The sequence below is a fragment of the Rattus norvegicus genome, chromosome 11, assembly GCF_036323735.1.
Source record: "Rattus norvegicus strain BN/NHsdMcwi chromosome 11, GRCr8, whole genome shotgun sequence".
NCBI classification, from domain to species: domain Eukaryota; kingdom Metazoa; phylum Chordata; class Mammalia; order Rodentia; family Muridae; genus Rattus; species Rattus norvegicus.
In genome coordinates, this window is record NC_086029.1 from 90,110,662 (window position 1) to 90,136,076 (window position 25,415).

Here is a 25,415-nt window from a genome sequence, read left to right on the forward strand (position 1 = left end):
TAAAATTGTCCTTTGGTGCCTGTGAATACCTCAAGCCTTTGGGTATAGGGCTCAGGAAAGCAAGATGTCCATAATTATTTCATCTTAAGTAATGAATCTTTTTGAGGCAGTAATTAGTTTGCTTTTTTTATTTCTTGATTTTTTTTCCTTGAAAGTGTTTGGGGTTCCAGAAGAAGGCTGTCTTTGAAATGCTCTTAACCTATCTTACAGATCTCTTGGGACCACATCCATTACCAAAAGGATGGCTTTGACTCTGTAAATCAGAAATCAGACAGGATGCATTGTGGGACTGACTACAGGATACTGTATGAGAAAGCTGAGAAACAACAGGGCTGAAAGGGATGGTGAAGACTATAATGAAAGTTACATGTCACTTGTTCTCCACATGACCATTGACCTTGAAAGATTCTCAGATGGTGAATCTGTTGCTGTATTGGTAACCAAAGTCATTTGCAAGAGCACAGAATAAGTGGTGTTCCAAACGCCAGCTGGTGGGTGGCTTGCTGCTTGTGTCTAAAAACTCCTTTGAGGTGATGTCTCCACTTCATAGATATCAAAAAGGATTTGAAGTCCAGCATTTCCTTTGAAATTTGTATACATCATTTCATTGGCTCTCCAAAGGACCTATGAAGTGGTTGGGAAAGAGATCTGCATTTCTTATTAGTTGGGGTTACTATGACTGTAATAAAAACCAAGACCAAAATAACTTGGGGAAAAGGTTTCATTTAGTTTAGAGGTCCTAAGTCACAGCTCACTGAGGGAAGCCAAGGCAGAACTCAAACAGGAACCTGGAGGCAGGAGCTAATGCAGAGGACAGGAAGGAGTGCTGCTCACCGGCTTGGCTCTTCAGGGATGGCTCATCTTGCTTTCTTGTAGAACCCAGAAATACCAGACACGGGACGATGCTACCCACAATGGTCTAGGCCCTTCCCCATCACTCACTAATATAGAAAATGCACCACAGTCTTGTCTAGAGTCCAATCTTATGGAGGCTTTTTTTCATTGAGGTTCTCCCCTCTCAGATGACTATAGCTTGTGCCAAATTGACATCAAACTAGCCAGCACACAATTGACCCCTTGTCAAATTGACACATAAACACTTCTCTGTTAAGCTATAAACTTTCCTTTCTTGTTCATCTCCAAGTTGACACCTTAACATCGACATTACAGTATAAGAATTTTCATACACTTAAGATGATCCGTAGCTGTACACATTCAAACACTTTACAAGCTATCTCTTTAAAACTAGTCTCTCTTAAACTGCAAAATCTCTGTAAAATTCCAAAATCTCTTCGAACGTTCAAAGTCTCCCAACTGTGGGATCCAGTACAATAAAAATTAAACACTTTCTTAATCTAAGAGAGAGAAAAAAAACTGGGCTCAGCTACAATCAGATCAAAACAAAACCAAAATCCAATAGTGCAAATAAATCAATGTTCAGTGTGTGACTCACTCATGATCTTCTGGGCTCCTCCAAAGGGCTTGGGTCACCGCTCTGACTCCACCCTCTGCTTCACAGACAGATTTGCTCCATTGCAAGGCTGATGCTGTTTGTTCTTGACACTTGGTAATCACCGTGAGGTAGTAAACTTCTGAGGTCTTGTTCCCATAGGACTTCACTCACCAATGACCTCTCCTATGCTCTCTGCATGGTACCAAGCCTCAACTCTCTTCATGAACGGGAACTGAACGGGTGTTCAGTCCTTTGTCTTTAACTGTTACCAAGGCTACCCCTTCACTGATGGCCTCTTCTAACTGCCCAGAGTGCCCAGCTCCAGTTGCTCTCCATGACCCATCCATGCCTTCTAAACCATTACCACCCAGGAGACTATGACACACTACTACTGTGTTTGGCTGCCAGCACAAGGTACAATCTTGGCCACCTATGGTACATGGCTCTGTGTGCTGACCCTGAAGAAATGTTACTTTCCAGATTTCCCTTCAAAGATTCTGGTATCTTCTTAATTGCCAGTAATTTCCCAGCTCCATCTAAGCAGTATCAATTGTCCCACTGAAGTAAGGTTTCACATTCAACGGTGCTGATCTTTTGCTAATCAGAGCTAATTCTCCAGCCCCAATGGAGAAGAACCACAAAATCTTAACTCAAAATAGTAAATGGCCATGGAAGAAAACCTCCCTCTGATACTTCACAGTCTAGACCTTGATCACCAGCCTTACTCTCAACATTCTTATGTACTAAGCTCCTTCAGAACTGCCCACTGAACTCTTAGCATTCAATGGCCTCTCTAGCCCAAAGTTTCAGAATCATTCTATAATCCTCCCAAAGACAACCTAGTCAAACCTGTCACAGAAACCCCCCACAATCCCAGCTTGAATTTCTGTCTTAGGGTTACTATTGCTCTGATGGAGCACCACTACCAAAATCAACATAAGGAGGAAAGGGTTTATTTAGCTTACATATCCTGAGTTCATTGAGGGAAACCTAGATAGGAACTCAAACTGAATAGAAACCTGGAGGCAGGGGCTGATGCAGAGAGAGGCCCTGAAGGAGTGCTACTTACTGGCTTGATCCTCATGGCTTGCTCAGCCTGCTTTCTTACAGAGCCCAGGACCACTACTATCTTAGGGTGATATCACTAACAATGGGCTAGGCCCTACAACATCAATCACCAACTAAGAAAATGCTTGCCTCTACACCAATATTATGGAGACCTTTTTCTCAATTGAGGCTCCTTCTTCTCCAATGACAATAGTTCATGTCAAGTTGATATAAAACTACCTAGTGTAGGGTCTTCATTCTGCAGATGAGGAAATCAAGGTACTTGGAAGTGTAGGTCCCTGCTCAAGGCCATAGATATAGTACAGCGTCTCTCTCCTGAACTTGAATCCAGAATTCTTCTGTAGGAGATGGGATAAGTTCTCCACTGCCACATGACCACAAGGGTCTGCTGGGACTGTCTGTGAGGGGTCTGTTCTTCCCTCTTTCCTCTCCTTTCTACTTCAGGGGTAAGGCCAATGCAAAACATATTTGTTCCCTGAAAGATTATTTTTGCCTTTATGGTCTATTTGTGTTCCTCTGCTCTGGCATATTGGTGAATTCTGTTGTGTAGCTAGGTGCTTTTTATGTAATCACAAAAAGAAAATAACCCTATGACTAATTAGGCTGGAAGATTGTTGAGAAAGGGATTGAATACTTATTTGCCTTTTTTCATTTATCATTTTTTGTCGTTCTTGGAATATAATAGACAATAATAGTGATTGGACAAACCTTACTTAAGTTTCAAAATTACACTATTCTGAAAAAAAAATCCAAGGTGGTAAAAAATAGAAGCTCAGTTTCTGTCTTCAGTCTTCAGAGATGATTTCTTGAGGCAATGAATGGCTTCCCAGGTCCTGTGAATCATGTGATGATTATGAATACTTGGGAGACAAAGGAACTCTGGGAAGCACTTTGTAAGATGGGTTTACCAGTACTCCCATTTTCAGTGTGCCTAAGCTCCCTTAGTTGATGCCCTGAAGAGCTGGCATGTGCCCACCATTGCCGTAGTCCAGATTCTTTTATTTAACAAAGTGTCAAAAACAACTTTAGATGGAGAAAATAAGTTGGGTGAGGAAAAAAAAATCCATGAATCCCAGAATAACCTCCAGTTTGGTAATGATTTATCCTGTTCCATTGTTAATTTTGCAATTAAGCAAGAGTACTTTATATGCCTGAATGACCCATGGATTGTATCTTAATCAAATTAATGTGTCTGCAGCATCAGACTGATCCAGTGCTCAGCTATTAGAATGAAAGATGATCAAAGTCCGTGTTTTCTCCCTCCTTCCTTTTCTTCCCTTCAAACCCTCTAATCAAGAAAGGTCAGCTGTGAAAAGGCTGTCATTTTGATGACTGCCATGAAATCCTATTGGTTAAAAAATGTGAGAAGCCGCCCCATCCACCCCCAACCCTGGTCAAACCAACTGTAAATGTGTGTGGCTCTGGAGTTTGGATGAAAAAAAAGTGTGGTTAATTCTTCTTGTTACGTACTTCCTGCCACTGACATTTGTTGCTGTTGCTGTGTAATGAGGTTGAGGCTGTGTAGGTAAATGCAATGCACGTGACCTATATGTGTACTGCTCTTTGTCACGACTCGTCTCCACCAGCACTCTGGAGCATCTGCGAGGGAGAAAAGGGAGACCAAGAACATCATCTATAACCTGCATGTCCTTGTAGCAACTGTCTATAACTTTTGTCATCTAAGTTTATGATAAGACATCTGAAAAATATGATATGTGTTTTTAAAATTATATATCAATTTAAGATTATAATTGTTATTTGATTTAGAGATAGGGCCTGTGGTTTGAGTCAGTCACTATTTATTAGTACCGAAGCTCTACACAACGAATTCCTGTAAGGACATCAGTAACAATTTCCTTGTTCCATCTAGTCTGTTTTAAGCAGTAGACAAGCCCATTTAAAATAGCATGTTAATTAGATCAAGTCACATCCCTGTTTGAAACTTTCTGATGGCTTCCCACTGACCTCTTCACCGACATGTAAGTTCAGAGTTCCTCCTATGGCTTAGAAAGGCTCCTCTCCTCCAGCACCGTATCTTTTTAAAAATTTGTCTGCCATTTCATTGAGAATTTCATACATGTAGACAAGGAGATATAACCATACACACTCCCCACAGCTCCCTCTTAACATCATGTCCACTTCTACTTTGAGCCTGCCATTTTTTTTTCTGTGGTGGGCTAATCTCTTTCCAGCCTCAGAGGCTTTACCCAGGCTATTCCTCCTTCTGCTTGAGCTCTTCTTGGTTCAGTTACGAAGGTTATGTCTTTTGACACAACTCCTCTCTCCTACCTTGAAGAACCGTGCTATCACTTCTGCTGTTTCACCATGGCCTCCCAACTTTGCAAATGTTTCTGTCCTTCTTCATATTGGTTTGTTTGCTGGCCAATATACTGTTTGCATCTTTACCTAGTCCTGGGTATCTCAGAGAAATGTCACATTGACTTCCATAGTACTTAAAACCCTTAGCCCCAAAATGGAGACTTCCTATGACATCATCATCCCGCAGGAAGCCATGAGATTCACGCTGATGTTTGCTTTGCACTGAACTTTGAGATGCTGGGGTGTCAGCAGGACATGTGAGGGGATTTTTTTGTATTTTTTTCTTTTCCTCCTCTGTTCAAAGTTCAGGGGCTCATGCATTAGACATTGCTGTTGCTTTCAACATATCCCAGGTGAGGTTACCTCTGCTGCGGCTGCTCTCCTTTGACTGTATCAGTCACTGTCCTTCCCTTACCTAAGGGGCAGTCCACAGAGAGCACTCAACTCAACTGTTGGACATGCTACCCTACAGTATTTTCTTGTCCTCTACACAGGGCAACAACGGTAAAGGAGATGCTCAGAAACCATTGGGGAAGGCATACAAAACGTCACCGCTCTCCCAGTTCTTTGTCAAAAGACTGAGGTATGATCCTTCCCATCACCTCCTGAGATGCTATGGCCTACGTTTATTCCCTTGTGCTTTCTTAGAACCCATAGCTCTGACTTCTTGTAATAATGTCTCCTGAGATATCACTGCTCTGCAAATAGTTGCAGGAGCAGGAATGAACTATGTGTGTTTTCTGCAAATGATTCTCGGTATAAAACACTGGTAAAAACAACCTTACGCAGCCTGAAGACTAAATTAAATTATTTTATTCGTACAATTAATATATGATTAATTATATGATATAATTAATATATATTATATATAAAATATATTTTATATATGATAGTATTCCTTTTTATAATATTGATTCTGAAGAAAAGTCAACTGATTATTATTCTGCCACCTTTACTAGTCTCTGTTCTCTAACTGCTCCAAAATCCATGTGTTTGTACCCAGGATGGAATAGAGACTCAGTTTCTCTTTGCCCACCTGATCACAGGGAGTGTTGGTTTAATTTAAAGTAAATTTCAAGAGCATGGACCTCAGCCTGCCATCTTCATGTCAGCTCTCTTCAAGCCTAGATTTCAACTTGTAGAATTATGGTAAGTGAAGGGGGCTTAGTGGCAAGCAAATTCAGACTGCCCTAGTGAGTCACAGGTAGCAGTTTGGTGGACTCTTTGGTTAGAACCGTGTCAGTATCTGGTTTTATAAGCATGTGTCTTTTCCACTTCCTAAGGAAATAAAACCCCAGAAAGAATATGAGGTGAGCAGAAAAGAAACAAAGATGTTGCCACTCAGCTACTGGCACATCATGAAAAAAGAAAAAATAACAGTGTAAAACTATGTACTCTCTTCCTTGGGCCTGGAAGGAAATGGTTGAGTTTTTAACCAGGAAGGCAGTTGCTACTGTTGTCAACTGTTTTTAATAACTGTTCCCTTGAAACGGTGGTGGTTCTCCTGACTCTGAAGAAGTTTTGTGGACAGCAGACATGGAAGGTCAGCCAGTCAAGTGCAAGGGTGCCTGCCTGGGAAGCATGGTAAGATTGTAACTTTAGAAGGGGGTAAAAGAACGGCCCAACTGGCTTTCCAGCTGTTTCTCTCCATGGCCTGCCAGCAGGACTGGGCTTTGGAACCTGTTGCCTTTGTTTTTATGGTTCTACCAAGGTTCTCAATCTGAGAAAGACACTTCCTGCTCTATGCAACAGTCCTCTTTCAAGATTTCTGGTCCCTGAGAGGAGGTCCTAGCCTAGAAACACAAAGTTAGCCCATTTGAGTTGCAGAGTGGGGATGAAACGCCAGTGTCGCCATCCCCCTCAATGTGAGCACAGCCAGTCCCATCACCTGCCTGTTATACTGTTCCTTCACAGGATAGTCGTGCATGCATCAGAGAGGCTGCAGAAGAGACTGCCTAAGACAATGACAGAATGCCTTCCACAGGACAAGAATCAGTGCTGGCTGAGCAAGGAGAGCAACATCAGGATAGGGGTGTGTGTGTGTGTGTGTGTGTGTGTGTGTGTAGGTGAGGAGCTCTCTTACGGATGAATTTGCAGGTAAAGGAGCCTCAGGCTTGCCGTTAGTGTAAACAGATATAGAGTGTGCTAATGTACTATTTTGAATAAACCTAAAAGCCCAGGGGAAGAATCCCATTTTTCAAACATGCAGGATTTTTCTTTTCTTTTCTTTTCTTTTCTTTTTTTTTTTCTGTTTTGCTTTTCATTGAAAACGATCTTTTCAGCAAAAGAGCAGGAGCACGGAGGTAGCAAGTGCGGAACTGGAACTGTGTTGATACCCGATAGAAGATCGATGCCCCACTGTTGTTACCATTTCTTCAGCAAAGACACGGAATATTAAGAGATACAATGAAACTGAAGAAGTGGCATGCGACAGTTGGTGATGATGCCGTTAGAGCACGGTGGACCATCGGAAGACATGGGATGCTAGCTGTGGTCAGGGACCACTGCCAGGAAGGGTGGCAGCTAAAGTGAAATCCAGGCAGTCAGCAGAGTGGTCCAGGGAGAGAAAAGAGCACGTGTGAACGTGCCAGAGATCCAGGAAGCACACTAATAGATGGAGTACTGGAGGAACTTTGGTTGGACTGCAGGAACAGAGTTGGTAGGGTTCGTAAAGCAGGAGACTTCTTTTTTTTCTTTTTTTTCTTTTTTTAAAGTTCTTTTTTTTCCGGAGCTGGGGACCAAACCCAGGGCCTTGCGCTTCCTAGGCAAGGGCTCTACCATTGAGCTAAATCCCCAACCCCTAAGCAGGAGACTTCTTGTGAGTACCTGAGAAGCCACACTGGGAGATTAGCCTCCAACCTAGGACCACTGAGTGTTTTGTTCAAGGGGTGATCACTGAGAGCAATGCTGGCTGTAGGGCCTGTCTAGACACAAGTCAACCAAGAGAGGAAAATGGCCTGGTCTCAGACAGCCGTGATGGTCAAGGTGGGGACAGGAAGAATTAGGAGATGTTTTAACAGTCTGTTGACAGATCTTGGCAGTAGGGCAGTGGGGTAGATGTCATGTGGTTTAGCCGGAAGAAACCTTTGGGGTTGATACCCAGGCATTTGATGTGGGTACTGGGTGCCATTCAGAGGGGCAGGAAACCCGTCAGGGAAGAAGCGGCCGTTGGGAGACAGAAGTGAGTTTGGCGTGGAGATAAAGATTTGGGGGTTTGGCATATACATCATTGTCTCTCAAAATATTTTCCAGGTGCCGTCTGCATCGCACCCACCTGTGGTACTCAATAAAGAGGTTGCCAGGGAAGGGTTTCATAATGGTAAACAATTGGTAAATATTTTATCTATGAAAATATAAGATCGGACGTTCTTTCATAAAAAGCATCAGGAACTAAAGGTTTCTGGTGGGGAACATGCAGATAATGCTGGAGAAATGCGAGAGACTTCTTGTCTTTCTTCTCTGGTCTCTTGTTTCTAGGGCTATCGGGTTCCACACTCCTTTGCGGCCAGAATGTGCTAATTTTGTTTGTATTGGTTTTCTTTGGGAGGGGGCGGTGCAGTACAAATGAGGCCCCGCCCACTCCTTTTCTCTTCTTCTTCTTTTTTTTTTTTAGTATAATTCAAGAGGAGGGAAAAGCTTTCATCGAAAGACCAGATGTCTTCTGCTGTGGTCTTTTTTTGTGGTCGTTTCATTTTATTTTATTAAAAAAAAAAATTCTCTTGCAGATGAAGCTCATTTAAACACAATGGCAAAGCCACAAAAGGCTCTGCTCAGAGGAACTTCAAACTGGGCTGGACTCAGCCAGAGAGACCAAACAAGGGGATGTCCTGTCCCTTTGGTTGCCCCCTTTCAGGGGCCAGAGCAGCTGCATTTCAGATGCAAATGGGAGATGGAGGGTGGGCGGGGGTGGGTGGGTGTGGGGGCGCAATGGCGCTGCCCAGGAAGCTGGTGTGCAGGTGTTGAGGATTCCAGAATCAGTCCAACAACAGGCTTGGGGAACACAGAGCCCACAAAGAGGCCTGAGCGCGCCTGCAGCTGCACTGGGCATTCCTGTTTGTGGTCATCAATGGGCCCTGTATTGAAAATATGAGAGGGAGCAACTGGCACATTCAGAGAAAGGAAATGCCTTGGAAACGGAGTGAAGGCTGCAGGGGCTTCCCCTTGACCCAGCTCATTGGTTAAACCCACGCCCATGCATAAAACAGATATTTGAAATATGATATTACAGCATCCGAGATCTGGAAAGAATCCAGGGGGATCATCGAGTCCACCTGTCCCTAGAGATGAGAAAGGCCTCATCAAGGGCCAGTGACTTGCTCCGGGCCACACCTTGTGTCAGTGAGAGAGAACTCAGGAGGGGAGGGGCATGCACTGGGCTCTCTCTGCTCTACATATTAAATTTTTGCACGTATTTTTCTTTGTACAGTTTTCAAGGAAACCTGTGAGATTATCTTCATAATTTCTTTTTTTTAATATGGGAGAATTGAGACTAGTTAACTCATAAGATATCCCAAATCAAAAAGTGAATGAATAAGTCAGGATTTGAATCCATGTATGAATTTGTATGTTACTTTCCTCCAAAATCATCTCTTTTGTCATGCTTTATTCTTGATGCCTGGGCAAGTGTAGTTTTCTCTGAAAATGACACACATCTGTCCACAGGCAAATGCTATTTCTTTTCCCATGTGTAAAATTGACTAACCTGCATTTAATGCTGAAATGTGGACCATTTGTCTTCAAATATATACCCTAAAGTATTCAAACACAGCGACTGTAGTGATCTCGTTCACATAATACGCGTCTAGTAACTGCTTGGATTTTTCATTGTCCTTTTTTATTTGAAAGGTTACTGTTTCCTAGAGGCAGAACCTGCTTATGTCCACTGGCCTAGTGTTTCTCTGAATTTTATGTGTTTGCATTATTCCTGCACTCTTGAGGCATATTTGCAAACCCTGTCTTCATGCGTCTTGGTAGAAGTAGAAAGGATGCTGTAGGCAAAGCCCTTGGTGCTGTCCTATAAGTCAGGAAACTGACGGCCAGAAGAGATTCTAATTTTCCCCAAGAAAACTAAGCTCAGGTCTTCTCACTGCAGAAGCTGTTCAGTGAAGGACAGACTGATGATAGAGCCTGAGAGACCGGAGCCATCAACACTGCTAATCACACTTCTCTTTGAAAGATGCTGCCTTCTGATGTGTACAACTACGTATGTATCATCTGCAGAGAGATCAGAGTGACGATGCGGGGGGAGGGGGGGTGTTGGCGCCGGTGCCAGGAGAGGGAGGGGACAGGAGAGAGAAACTGAGAGACAGAGACAGACAGTCAGACACACACACACACACACACACACACACACACACACACACAGAGAGAGAGAGAGAGAGACAGAGACAGAGAGAGAGAGAGAGAGAGAGAGAGAGAGAGAGAGAGGTAAAAGAGCGCTTGTGGGTGTCACCTCAAGGTGTGGGTGGTACTGGAAGGGAAGGGAAGGGTTGGTTGTGGCATGGTGACCTAGAAGAGGTGAGACTCTGTGGGTGGCTTTCTTTGCGCAGATGTATCAACCTCCGCCTGCCTGAAGGCTGTGACAATCCTTGGGTGAGTGCCTTCAAAAGAGCACCCAGTGGGTAGAGGACAGCAATGATTATGCTGATGGCAGGGCTAGGGCCCTCTCCTAAGGTGAATCTGCCTGACTCTGGACACTGGTTTTGAGCAGTTTTGTGACTTTAACCTGAGTTTCTGAGAGCAGCTATTTTGCTGTGTTGGTGGACCCAGGACCTTTCTTTGGGAAAATTAACCCAGCAGTATCCCCTGCTGATTAATGAGGCACCAGTGTGACCTGTCTGTCTGAAGAATAGTACAGCAGGATATTTGAGACTACAATGCTTGTGTGCTGTTTAGATCACACACCTGTGTCATGGACAGAGCACTGGGGACCACAGAACACCGAGACCATAGAGTAAAACAGGCTTTATGACTTCATGCCTGCCTTTGATAGTTCCCATTTTCAACAAACATTTGAGTGGGTTTCCAAGGATCTCTCAGTCCTCGGAAAGGACTAAACAAGAAAGAGAAAGAGAAGGAGGGGGGAGAAAGAGAGAGAGAAGGAAAGAAAGAAAGAAAGAGAGAGAGAAAGAGAGAGGGGGAGGGAAGGAAGGAAGGAAAGAAAGAAAGGAAGGAAGAGAGAGAGAGAGAGAGAGAGAGAGAGAGAGAGAGAGAGAGAGAGAGAGAGGCATAACCAAGCCAGCACAACAGGGGCTCCCACAGGAGAGACAGTGCAAGCGAAATGAAAACGATGGGGAATTTTGACTGAGAAGCACACACCTGAGAAAAGGAATGGCGGGTTGGAAGATTTGGAAGTGGGAAGGTTGTAGTGCGATATGCGACTCGGAGGGCTGACTGCACTCTAGGGTGTGTCACTGTATGTATGAATTTGTGGGGTGGGGTCAGCAGGCCAGACCGGCGAGGGGAGAAACAGCCATAATGGATGACGGTGGTAATTTGTCTACACCAGCTGCAGGAGGGGAAGGACAAGAGAAAAGATAAGAGAAATCTTGGAACTGGTGCTCCTCTGGACACTGGAGTGACTGATGGGTCCAGAAGATGGATTCTAGCTTGGGTGATTAGGTAAATGGTGGCACAGTTAACCATCAGAGGAGCTGAATGTGGTGTGCTCATGTGCAGACACACTGTTTGCCCAATGCTCAGGGATGTGAGTTCAACCATGGGTGAAAGAGACAGTCTGGTACCCAGCAGATGCAAACTGGTTGGGGATACAGGATGTACTTAAAAAGACAGTCCATCCACAGTGATATTCAAGGGTCCAATACCCATCTAACCCACCCTAGAGAACAGAGGATGCTGAGCGCTGGTATGCTGCAGCGTATAGGAAGCACACTATGAAGTAAGGCAGACAACACAAGGAAGCACCCAGGCCCCGTCTGTGTGGTATCGGGGCCACAATAGGTACCAGATCAGATCTCTTTGTGTTAGAGCTTGTTTCGAGATACAGTGCGCACTCATTTCCTCTTCGCCCCCACCTGCTTCCCACTATCGGTACCTCCTTGCCTTAGTCACTGAACTGAGTCATCTTTGAGGCGATTCCAGCCACCTTTCCCTCCATCAGGGTGCACAGTTTGAGAAGGAGCAACAGGGCATAGGTTTTATCATATGCTGGCTGGCTGGGAACATGGAAAAAGGTCTCTTACTCTGGGTTCTAACCCATGTATTACTCTTGGGTTCCCAGAAGTTGATGTCTATGAATTTTTGGACAATAGGGAAGGAAAAATGTGGTGGAGATTGAATCTGTCTTGTGGGCTCAACAATTGTAGAACTTGTGGACCCATTCACACGGGTCATAGACAGTGGCATTATCCTCAGTGGGGTTAAGCCTTTTCCCAAGGCTACATGTATGCATGGCTGTAATATTTCAAAGACCACAGTGCTGTATAATATTTCTTTGCCTCCTCATATCACATCCAGAGGAGAATGGTTTTCAAGTAAACTCATGATGAGTACCTACTATGTGCGCCACCAACTACTGTGCTAGAGAGGTTTCTGTAGGAGTTGTACTCTTAAGAAGCTCAGCATCCCTTGTCCTTGATTTATCCTTCAGTATTATCTGAGCCTTGCCTATAAGTGGAGTCCCCATGGAAGCTGTTTAGGTAGGTGATTAGAGCAGAAGCTAACACTGGATACGGGATGCTACAGAAAGACATAATGGGTACTGACTGCTTAGTGAGGAGTTTAAGGGAGTTATCTCAGGTTTTTTAGATAGATCTTGTAGTGCAAAGCTTTTGTAAACATGGAATCTGGGGCAGGAAACCAGGGTCATGGAAACTCAATGCACTGAAGAGGGGGGACTATAGGAAATGCCAAGTATTAGGTTAGACACAAAGGGGCAGCAGGACAGTTAATAAGTGATTGAAACAGGCTTTTAAGGCACTGTCAACAAGAGATGAATTGCTAAACTTTTGAATACTTGTTCTTCTGACAAATATTCAGTTATTGGCTGTATGTATCCTTGGATCTAGATGCTAGGCTTTGTTTAGGGTGTGGCTAAACAGCAAGACGGTTTTGACATCAAGGAGCCCAGAGATTCATGAGATGGTCACATTTAACAATGGTTTTGAAAACGTGTATACCATGAAAAGTGATGGGAAAGGCCACGGAATGGGAGTGCGGCTGGTATTTGTGAGAAAGGGAGGTGGTGGAAAAGCCCCCTTGAAGGATTAGTGTGAAGGCTGAATCTGAAATACAGATAGAGGTGTGTGTGTGTGTGTGTGTGTGTGTGTGTGTGTGTGTGTGTGTGGTGTGTGTGGTGTGTGTTGAGAGAGTGGTGGACACAGGGATGAGCAGCATAGAATGATGTTTCAGAATGATGACCTTAACAAAAGGAATCAGGCGATAGGATAAGTAAGCCAGGACAGAAGAGTCTGGAAGGCGGCCACACTCTCCTCACACCCTTGGACTCAGTGGTTGGGTCATGCCCTTGAGTTCATTCTAAGAAGCAGCTGCTGAAGCCCTGGTCTTTGGCTTTACAGTGCTTTTCATTCTTGTTTTTTCTTAGTAATCAGAACTTCACTCATCAGCATCTTCTCCTAGGATAAGAGTAGCGCACATTCCTGGTACAATCCTAGAACACACAGGAAAGGACAACATACAAATTGTCTATAGACACAGGACAACAAGCATTGGAGTGTTGATGTTGAAAGTAAAAAAGGGGTGTTGTAGCTTTAATTGACCCTGTCTATGCATACACAGAACACGGGAGTTGAAACTGTCTGTCTCTAGTGGACATGAGTGGCATTTCATTTCCATGCCTACATATATCTCAGTAAGAGCTGGCTATGGATAGTGCTTATGTGTGCTCCTTGGAACACTCTTGAGAAGAGAAAATTACCTCCATTTGTCTTCATTTCTAGGCACGGTCTTCCAAGGGGTTCAAGCAGTCTAGCGTGGAGTCAAAGTATGTCGTATACAAAGATCAGTGTCCAAGATGGGGTGAAAAGTCTAGAATCCCAAACTCTTAAGTACCACTTTCAGAGAGCTAACCCAACCCAGAGTTTCCCCTTTGTCATGCAAGAACCTAAGGACGCATAGGTTCTTCAGTTTCATAGACAAATGCAGAAAGAGTCCCACAGTCCTCAGGAAGACCTCCCATTCTGGGTCTTTATGTACAGTGACACTTCTCAGAGTGTCGTGTGCTGCAGGGACACCAGCTCTGAAGTCGGGGTATACATTTGTCTTGGTTTCACCATGTATTCTCTGATGACCTTGGACACAGGCACTTCCCCAATTGAGCCCCATTGTTTCACCCCTAAATCAGAGCAGTTGGTGGATAGCTGCTGAAGGCCTTGCAACCCTCACCCAGGACCTTGGGCAGCATTTAAGAAGGATTTGGGTTAGCTGACTGGTGGACTGGGTTGTCAGATGGTGACTGGATTCTCTACTCTGTGGACTGGAAGGGTCTGCTCTTAACTCTTGCCCACCACACTGAAAACGATTTTCTCCACACTTTCAGCACTAACATTTTATGGATGCCTTCTCCACGCTTTGAACAGTTTCAGTGGACGAGGCCTCTGCATCTGTGACAAACAAAATTTGATGTAGAATCTCAGCAGCAGTGTTCATCTCTTGCGAACCTAGAGAAAGATGTCAGATAGCATGAGGAGGCACTGCCAGGGTGTGGATAGGCAAACTGACTGGGTCCAAACCAACAGCTCTTAAAACTTTCCCTTTCACCTCCAGGAACCAAAGATTTCCCTCAACCAGGAGCCTAAGAATTAATTCCCCTGCCAGTTAAGAGTTTGCTTGTGAAATTTACTACTCTGTCTATTTTTACATATCCACCATGATGCACGTACATGTATAGTATATGTATGACTTGACATCTGCGTTTTCCCTGGTTGTGATACCTTTATTTGATGTAGATAATCTCTCAGGTATCTATGATTGATTCGTTTGGTTGGTTCAAAGCAGGGATGAAAATTCTCTAGAACTTGAGTGCTGTAAGACAGCCAGTGAGGAGTTGTCGGATCTGTCTTGTGCTATGGTAATTTTAAAAAGTAGATTTATCCTCCCGGTCTCCCAACTTGAATCAGGGTAATTCTCCTATATACTATTTCCTTAGCTTTTCATAAGACTACAGTGATGTAGGCATGGTGTCTCGGGAGGTCAAGGCACGCATATCTCTGTGACTTCAAGGTCAGCCTGGTCTGCCTAGTGAGTTTTAGGATAGCCAGGGCTACATAGAGAGACCCTGTCTCAAACAAAACAAAACAAAACACATAGCGAGATAGATGGGACTGGACAAGGAAATGTGCTTAGAAAACCACTCAGGTAAGAAGCAAATGCCAGCACTAAAGAAACTAACTACACCTGACCAAAGTTGCCTGCTGTGACTGTGTGTCTTATCATTCACAGTACAAGTGCAAGGAACCAGATCCTCAGAAGCTGACTTCCTCATGCTTCTGGGTTGCTACTGGGCCTGGGTTTGTGGGTGACCTGGACAGAGGCCCACCACGCAGTCGGCTTTCCTTTCCTTCATTATGAATGTTAGCCTTCTGGTGAGACACTTTTACTCATGGCTCGCACATCTGGTTTTTTCTCTGCCCCTTTGAAAGCCTATTTCATGGTTCAGTAGAGCAGAGTTTGATCCAACAGCACTCTGTCTTGGTGGCTTCAAAGTGCAGCCCCCACCCAGCCTCCGGTTCCAGCTGGGTTTCGGGCAGTCAAACTTAACAGTCTGATGATTAAGTGAGCAGCACTAATAACACAGCAGTCAGACTTGGCTCCAATACCCTCCCAATGCCCGAGCCTCGTGCTCGAATAGAATGAGTAGAAAAGGATACATTTGCAATCCCGAAGACTAAGAAGTCCTACTTTGTTCTTTTATAGCCAGATAGGACATGGAACCAATTTCAAGATGTTACAAACTTGTGTTCTATAGATCACCTCTTAGACTCCATATACCAGACTAAAAGTGAACTAGAATCACTAATTCAAAATAATCCCAAAGACAACCCTTCCTTCTACGTCTGAACTATGCCACTGTCCAAAGTGTGTGGCACTTTAGTTTTTCTTCTCAGCATTTATTTAAAAAACTTATCTAGCTCTGGTACCTTGGGATCTAAGGTCCACAAAAATGGAGTGTCCTAACTTGTTTCTGTCCCATTTCTAAGGGACATTCCTGGCACAAGGACCCTGCTGTGACGTGGCACTACACTTCCAGAGTACAGCACCCTCAGATGCTTTAGGAAGAGAGGCATCATAGTTCACATCAGGACAATGCAAACTGAGCTATGCATTTACTGTAATTCTAATCAGATGATTCTATAATTGGAAGGACACCAGTGGCATTCTGTCTTTGGAGTCTTCTCCATTAAGCGACTGAACAAGGGCCAGGGGACCTTTGATTGTCCCAAATGCAGATCCTGAGTGAGACTCTGAGATGTGTGTGTCATTATGTTCCAATTCTATTATAAGATCTCATCCCTCCTCCTCTCTTGGTAAGATTACTGAATGCTAGTAGCAGTCATTCCCCGTGCACTCTCAATAAATTCTTCCTAAGTATAATTCTAGCTATAGAAAACAAAACAAATCTCTCTCTCTCTCTCTCTCTCTCTCTCTCTCTCTCTCTCTCTCTCTCTCTGTGTGTGTGTGTGTGTGTGTGTGTGTGTGTGTGTGTGTGTGTGTGTGTGTGTTTGGAGCAAGGGGTATCTGTAAGTATGTGGATAAATATTTTAGGTAAATATTTCCAAATCTAAATCAGTCATGTATGGTTATGTGTCTGAAAGTAACAAAAATACGAATTGTAGTTTATGAATCTCTGACAATACCTAAAGTAAAAATAGATTAAAACATCATGGGCAGAAATGTTGCAGAGTTAGCTTGTGATTGAAGCATTGTAAAGTGTTGTGAGCAATACAGAAATAAATCAGGTATAGACCTGCACCCGAAACACTGATGACTTAGAATGAGAGAGATAAATTATGATCATAAAGATTAAAAAAAATAAAACTAATCTGAGACAGAAAGCTCATGGCCATGGCATTTGGAGTTGGAGGAAGAAGAGACCTCTAACTGGCAAGACCTGGCTGGATTCTTGGTGGAGGTGAGATTTTTTTTTTTTAAGCCAGACTTTACTGGATGAAAAAGACTTGGCTCAGAAGCAAAAAGGAAGAGAAGAGATTACAGGATCACAGGCTGGTACAGAAGTAGGAAGACATGGAGCTGGTGAAGATTCCCTCCAGGAGTTAGCCAAAGATGTTATAGCAGATGCCTGTGGTTCTCATTAAAATATAGTTCTCATCTAGGGCAGTCTGGATGGGCCTGATCTTCTGCACTCCTAATAAACTCCCAGGTAATGTTTCTTCTGACCTTCTGGGGATCGTCTACATCATAGGGAACCCTTGAAGTATCTCCATCAGTAGAAGAGTGTTTCTGTTCTCACCTCCTGCCTTAAAATGTCCCTTTAAGGCAGTGGCTCTCAATCTTCCTAATACTTCAGCCCTTTAATACAGTTCCTCATGCTGTGGTAACTCCCACAATCATAAAATTCATTTTGTTGCTACTTCATAACTCTGATTTTGATACTGTGGTGAGTCTTAAATTCGAACACCTGATATGCAGATATCTGATATGTGACCTCTGTGAAAAGGTCGTTTGCCCTAGGCCTTGAGACCCACGGGTTGAGAACCTCCTTTCAGAAGCCATTCTGATGTCCGACACACATGATGACCGGTACGGCGAGGGAGGTTCCTCTGAGCATTTGCTTTGCACTGCCTTCCTCTTCTTCTAACGAACTAAGGAACGCAGATGGCAGGGGAGTGCAGTAAGGGTCAGGAAGGGTCACACACTAAGATCTTGGTGCTGGAAACTAGACACTGTGCACGCCAATGCAAATGCTACTCTGGCTTCACAAATGGTCCCTTGTCCTAAACTGTTTCCCGAGGGGAAAAGGTGAGCAGATTTGCTCCTGTATGTTTGGCAAGGACTAAAATAATGCCCTCTGGCTTGGTAGTCGATTAACTATTATCTTAAGATGACACCGGTTGCACATGAGGAGAAGAGAGGGAACAAACAGGAGAGCTAACCCGAGTTCTTCAACCTTCCTGACAGCAGGAACACGAGAGGATTCACTCAAGCTCTGCGTAAGAATCGAAGACCTAACAGGCGTGAGGGTATTCTTTAGATCTTGAGGCTAGCCGGCCATCATGGCCACCCCTCCTTAGGCATGGAGATATTAGACTTTTCTCATATTCTGGGTGTTGTTAGTGGAACAAGTTAGTAACCACGGGAAAGGAATGTGACAGCATCAAGGTCCAGGCCTTTTGATGGTTCGGCAAGAGTTTGGTCCCTCCCTCCCTTCAAATCAGGGTGCCACTGTGGCTGCCTGTCAGACTTACCTTTGTGTGTCTGGCTGTGTAGCTTCCTGTAGTCTCTGGGGACATGTTATAGGCAGTAGTATTGCCACTCAGACCATCCCCTGGGAGTACCTTAGGGGCTCGATATTCAAATGCCACATCTGTTTCCTGAGTGCTTTGCTGCCCCTAAAAGATCTTTGGGGCCATGTCCCAGAGCAGGTATGTAGGCAGGGAGGAGAATTCATGAGGTAAAGGCAGCGACAGAGCTAGTGGGAATATAACAGTAGCCATCTTTTAGGAAGAAGCATGCCATGCAAGAGAAGTCAAGGAGGCACTTCCAGAAAACGCGCCCGCAAAACCAACACCTGGATCAGGAAGCTCAATTTGAGGGGAAAATCCATTGCATGTGTAGTTAACAGCATCGAGTGCTCTTCAGATACAGTGGTTAGCACCATGGAGGTCAGGTTTAGTCCCAGAAACCTTTGCATATGTAGAAACCAAAGCACTTAGCAGGAAGGGCTTGCCCTGGTCACTCTGGACTGAGGTAAGACTCCTCCTCCATTTCATGCTGTTGGAGGAGGGTCATCATTTTTGCCTCTCCCGGTTTCATGGTCTGCAAACCCAAGAAAGAGCTGGGATACCCTCCTCTGTCCTGTAGAGGGTGAGCGGGGATCCTGGGCCAAGGGAATCTGCTCACCTGAGCCTCACACATGGAAATCAGACCTTCTCTGCTAGCCTCTCTGGAGGAGAGTGCAGCTGTGCTCGCTCCCTCAGACTCACCTGCCCAAGAGAGAATCAATGAACTTTTCAAGCAGTTAACCACAGAATGATGCCTAGGCCTGTTTTCTCAGCCAGGTGCTCCAGGAGGGAAGTTGTATGAGTCACTGTCGGCCAGAAATGTAAATCTGGCCCGAGGTTTCCTTTGCAGTAAAATCCAGGTCATTAATAGTAGTGACCATCTGCATAGCACGTTACACTCACAAAGCACTTTACATAGTCATTTGCTTATCACAACTGTTCAGAGGCCTGTTATTGTTGTGCCCATTTTACAGATAAGGAAGACAGACCCCAGAGGAATCCTATCATGCCCAAGGTGACAGGAAATTTGAGTGACAGGCCCTAGGCTTAGTTAAGTCTTGGGACTTGATAATTCACGGTTTATATCATGTCTCCTAGAGCTTCATTCCCAAGAGCTGTAAACGAAAGCAAGGAAAATCAAACAGCTTGGCACACATTGACTTGAACTCCATGTTTGAAAAAGTGGTAATCACAGCCTCCGTGTGGTGTGACAATCACGCAATGCCCAGAACAGGCAGGAAATGAAGGCTACCCTGACCTTACTTATATTCCCACCATCTGGACGTTTCCGTGCCAGCATTTCTTCGTAGTCCTTTCAGTTCTTTAAGGAAACAAACAAAGCAACAAGCAAACACAGAGTCCATTGTAGGTCAGCTCTTCCTAGCTCTCTATCTCTCTGTCTCCTTCCCTCTTCCTCTCCCTTTCTCCCTGTCTCTGCCTCTCTCCTCCTCTCTCTGCCGCCCCCCCCCCCATCACTGCAATTACCATCCCAAAGTTGATGTGTTCATCCCCCGTGTTCAATTCCTCCACATGTATCCAGGACGATGTAGAGTATTGTTTTATGTTTCAAAAATGTCACGAATGATATAATGCAGATTGGTTCAGAAAATCATCTTTTTCTTTTAATGTTGTTTCTTTAGGTATGGCAATATTGGTACCTTACTTAGCCCGAGTTCTACCCCATCACATCTCTTTGGGTAAAATACGCCACAATTTCTCAAGGAATTCTGTACTGGTAAGCTTTTAGATGATATTTCCCTCTTAGAAGCAATGATGCAGAAAATATCCTTATAAAAGCCCTTTGTGTATTATGCAGGCATTTCCTTGGTTGTACATGCACGAGTAGAGCTTCTAAAAATAAGGTGTGCCTAGCCTAGCCTCGCCTTTGTGGGCATTGCCGATTTCTCTCCACAGTGGTTATATCTATTTATACTTATGTCGGCTTTTACCTTATAACTGCTTTACTGTCGTCTAATATCACCGAATTCTCCCACTGTCAGACGTAAAACATTTTGGCCAAGGTGACTGCTATGAAATGGCATCTCTTGCTTTTCACGTTAGTGTCCCTTCGGCTGTTAGTGTGTGCTTAGGCACCACTCACCTTCCCAGCTTTGCACATTGATGTATAGTGTGGTCACTTCCTATTGTCTTTCATTCCTGTGGCCGTGTAGACAGTTTTCCTCCTATATCCCGGGTACTTGTCCTTCGTCAGCCACCCAGGCTGTTAATGCACTCCCTGTATCTGACTTGGATCTTAGTTTGGCCCACTGCCCGGTCACATACCCTTGCAGGCTGTCAGCTGGCCACTGCACCCATTTGACTCTTTGGATCATAGCAACACTGTGGTGAAAGCCACTTGGAGCTGTGCTTTGGAAAGCCTGCGTGAACAAATGTTCCCCCGCTCTAAAGATCCACAGTGAACTAGGGAACCATGTTCTTGCAGGGGAATCAGGGAATGACCTGCTTTGCTTGCTCAGGATTCTCGTTTGCTAGTACAAGTGTGTAGTCAAAGCAAATGAAGCAAGTGTCAGTGGAAAATAACCTTAGTCATTGAGGGTTGTTTGGGCTGTCTGATGGCTACTGTGGTATGTGGATGGTTTCCCTTGTCACAGTGAATCTTGGCACAGTTTGTCTATGTGGTTTTTTATAATTTGTAGACCTGCCATATACGTGAGAATACCTGAAAGAGTTGTCGGGCTCAGTGATCTCTCCTGTCCCCATCCACGTCTTGAAGCATCTTCCACAGGGGCCCTGGTGCCTGGAAATCATCACCAGAAGGTAGGAATGAGCAGGGACTTTGAAACACTTCTACCTTTGCAGGTGTAGGGTCACTTTAAGGGTTTGTTTTTCTCTGGGTGCCTCAGCTATCCCCAAAGGAAAAGTAGAACTCAGGACAGGAAGCACAGAGCGCCCAGAAGGATGACTTTAGAGTGTAGGGCTATTTATGCAGCCTGTTGCATGGCTTCCATACTGTCCCATGGGGAGGGAGGTGCTGTGATGTGCAGGTGCTCTGACTAGGGAGCGCCCGTGTGCCATCACTTCCTTGGAAGCCCATGGGTATGCAGGAGCAGAGCTCTGGGATCAATTATGTTGGTAAAACTACAGAGGCCAGGAGTACACCAGAAGCTCTGTGGCTTAGAGAGACTCACTGAAAAAGAGACCTTATGTTCCCAAGTGGAACCCTGTGGCCCCAGGGGAGGTGACCCCAGCTGTCTGGTTGGGCAGCCAGAGCACCAGGGCTAGGGAGCCAGGACACACCTTCCGTTCCAGTTGACTCACTTGAGTGGCAAATTCTTTTCTCCCTCACCAGCCTCTCATCTTCAAAGGGAATTCATTAAGCCGTACCATGCCATCAGCACTTGGCCAGGTGTCGTATTGGCCCATTAGGTGGACACAGGCCATAGCCCTAGGGAGCGTGCCAAATGAGGTAGGGAATGGCAGCTGAGACCTATTGACATCCTGAGATAGTTCTGTGGCACTTTCTATAACCACCCCCAGCTGTTTCCAACTATGTGTATGGGAGCTTTCCATACACACAGTGTTCTTCCTGTCCCCTGGCTTTTGCTCACTCTGTCCCCTTTGCCTGGAATGCTCTTCTGCTGCCTGCTTTACACACCCATAAACTCACTCCTAGGTTGAGCCTTCTCTGCTAACCCCAGGCAGAATTATAACTATAAATTCTCTATGCTGCACAGTGCTCTCTATAGCTAGTAAAGCACATACTTCTGTGCCGGGGTCATGGCTTTCATTACTATCTGCCCTGAGTGTGAATTCTACTTATTCATCCTCTTTTCCCAGCCAGAATGAGTTAGACACTCAGCAAATGTGAGCTGAATGAAGAGAAACAGTCCATGGCTTGATTTGACCCTACCTTGTGGTATAACTGGAAGCAGGACCTATCTTTTTGAGTCTTGAGTTTCCTTTACTACAGAATGACTATGGTGGGGCTAAATGAGAAAAGGCCTTTGAAGATTTTATAGGCCTCATTGTCTATGACTCTTGTCCCCTATTGGAGAAAAGAGTTCATCAATTAAAGACCAAGATAATGTTTGACTAAAACCCAACTTTCCCCTCCCACTTATGTCTGTCACCTTTCAAAAATGTATGTATTAGCAGTTTTCAAATCTCTGACTAAAGTTTCAGGAGGTTTATCGAACTGATTGATTACGGAAAGTATGTACCTTTCATCTTCCCTGGGGGGTAAAAATGAGGCTTAATTGATTCCTTGGAAGGTGTTTCTAATTATTTTTTATTTGATGGATTTGTCCACCTGGATGTTTGGGTGAAGGAACTATTGTATAGCTGTGGCTGTCATGCCGACTGTCTCTCTTCTTGTCACTGTGCAGGACATGATGCGCATGCATCAGACACCTCAGAATTCCTGCCCCATGAGGCTAGTGTGTTTCCTCTGTCGCACCTCAGAGTTTCTGTCCCTTGAGTAACAGATTTGGACAGAGGATCAAGTATTCCACACTCTCTGAAAGTGCTAATGACCCCTGACTCTGGTCTCAGACTTCACGTCTGTCTGTAAAGTGAAGCTGAATGGAACCATCACTGACCCATTTTTACAGCCGAAGCTATGTATAAGAAAGCTTCAGTGAGTTCACATCTGCTCATGTGACTTAGAAGAGCGTGGCTTTGGGGAGCTTCATTGACTGATTCTTCACAAACTTACAGATGATTGATTTATTGGCTGGCTGCTTTCAGGTTGCCAGTTTTGTTTTTTTTTTTCCCAAAGCAGATGAATTCTATTAGAAGGGAAGGAAAAAGAGACTTCCAACCCAGGGCTGACTTTGTGGGGCCAAGTGGCCTCATACATTAGCGAGAGAGGAAGTCATCTTAGCTAAACCTGCCATTTGGTGACTTATATCAATAGCCTCTCACCAGGCAAGTAAGTGAATTGTTGAAGCCTGAAGTAGGGCTTCCTTCTGAGAGTCTGAGAACATTCTGAGTGCTGGGTACTCTTGGGGTACACCACAGTAGCCCCTGTAACTCTGCACAGGAAGCAAGAGAGAAGAGAGGTGTTTTTTGCAGACCTCCCTGGGATTTGGTGCCCATATCTGTGAAATAGGGTAGTAAAACTTCTCCCAAGTTGCCTTGGAGGACATTTGTGATGATCAGTCTCTCTGATGGAGATGGCACACTCTGGATTTAGAAAGGGCTAGCTAGCACCATCTCACTGTTGCTTCCTTCCCTACATAGAGAAGACTCTGAGTCTCCAAAATGGGACCTGAGCTTTACCTCAAGAGACCATGTACACTGTAAATGGCAAATAACTACAGTCCCTGACAGAACACTGAAGATGATAAAAAAAAAAAAAACCGATTTCTCAATTATAAAACTCTCTATTGGGATGACTTGCTATCACCACTCCCACCAGCAGCCTAAGGGTATTGCTGAATAACATCAGAAGAAGCTATCCATCCCTTCTACTGCTTGCCCTAGTCATAGCACCCCCTCATCTTGAGAGCAAGGCCTTCTTGGGCTGAAAGTTGCAGGCAGACAGGGCTAGAGCACCTCAGCTCTAGGTTTCACCTCAGCTCTGACTTTTTGGCTGCCTATTTTGAGTCTAGGGTATGTAAACTTTAGACTTAATTTCCCAAGTCATCTGAAACTGAACATGTTCCAAAGTGAACTCATTAACTCCCCTCCAAAATTGGTCCAGCACCCATGGTCGCTGTCCTAAACTGTCCCACACACAAGCTGCCCTTGCTACTACCTCCTGCCCATACCTTGTGTATCCTGGAGACTCCGCTTCTTCATCGACAGCCTTCCTCTGCTTTTGGCCCATCACCACTGCTACAGTTCAGAGCCCGTCATCACTCACCCAAACACTATTGCAATGCCTTCTCAGCTTGCCTTGTTATTTCAACCTGGCTCCAAACTGCCTCTCTAGAAACTCAGTTCTAAAAAAAAAAAAACAAAAACAAAAACAAAAACAACAACTTTATCCTTCTGAGACTCTTCCAAAGGCTGCCCATTGCTTTCAAGGAGAAATCTACACTCAGGAGTTGAACACAAACACTTCCACCTGCCTAACCGCAGCCTCATCTGCTGCCACATGCCTCACAAATTCTCTCTCAGTAATGCAGGCCACTGTGCCCTCAGCACAGCTCCTCCCTAGCTGTTAGCACATGGAGCACGCCTTGCCCTGACTATTCCTTTTGCTGGGAAGTTCCTCTTCTCCTACAAGCAAGCTTGAGTTCTCCTATTCTTGGGCACTTGCTCTGTCCCAGTGCAATGACCATCAGTTAGGTTCTTCTGCCTCCAAATGCCTCAGAGCCTGTGTGGATCTTAGTCTTATCCCAAGCTGCTGTAGCTCTTCACTTAGTTTCAATTTCCAAGATGATGAAATCCTAAAAGACACAAATGAAATCACGTGTCCATTCCCAGCTCTCTCTATGTCTACTGTAGCTGGAGCCGATACGTGTATGTTGATATTGCAGATGGATACAGACATTGAACAGTTTTTTGGTTGCTTGTTTGTTTGTCTGCTTGTTTTTGACAGGGTCTCTATACATAGCCCTTACTGTCCTAGAAAGTAATTTGTAGACCTGGCTGGCCTTGAACTCACAGAGATCTGCCTAGTGTGGTGGCCTCCAGAGTTCTGGGATTAAAGGCGTGTGCTACCACACCCAGCTGAGGTTGAACAGTTTTTGACACGATGCCTATTAGGATAAGTATAAAAGACATTGCATTGGCCAACAGAACTTTCCTCTAAGGAAATGTGTGAATGGACAGTGTTTTAGGTAAATGTGTCCAAAATTGTCTCTCTGATGACGATGGCCTTTGGTAAGGGCTAGGCAGCTGTCCTTCAAGTAGGGTGGCATGTCTATGCATCTTGACCACCCTGTGTGTGGCAGGATGGGCAGAGGTCTCAATCTGCTAGTAATGAAGGAGGAAAGAGCCTACCCTGGCAGCGTGTTATAAGAGTTCCCACAGCACAGGCAGGGTCTCCCCTAACAAGCATTGTTTCTTATTGAGTGTCTGGGTTGATCAATAGAGAATCCTTCTTTGGGCCCACTCCATCAGGTCTCATGCAGAGGAATTTTTTTTTTATGGGGGAGGGGGTCAGTTCTACTTGTAAGTAAATTAATGTAGACAATTATTTAAAATGCAGATTCTCAGGTCCCCAT

The 25,415-nt window shown here is 44.7% G+C and overlaps 1 long non-coding RNA gene across 2 annotated transcripts; it reads right to left on the reverse strand.

Moving 5' to 3' along the window:
- Positions 1–10,866: 10,866 nt before the first annotated feature.
- On the reverse strand, positions 10,867–24,599 carry LOC120095687 (uncharacterized). Of its 2 annotated transcripts, XR_010056176.1 has the most exons (4): positions 24,012–24,599; positions 20,960–21,037; positions 18,899–18,981; positions 10,867–14,478 (listed from the first exon to the last, which is right to left on the reverse strand). It is a non-coding gene; the product is annotated as an uncharacterized LOC120095687 (long non-coding RNA). The 2 variants fall into 2 exon arrangements; XR_005491438.2 differs by having other exon boundaries at positions 10,867–18,981.
- Between the last annotated feature and the right edge of the window lie 816 nt (positions 24,600–25,415).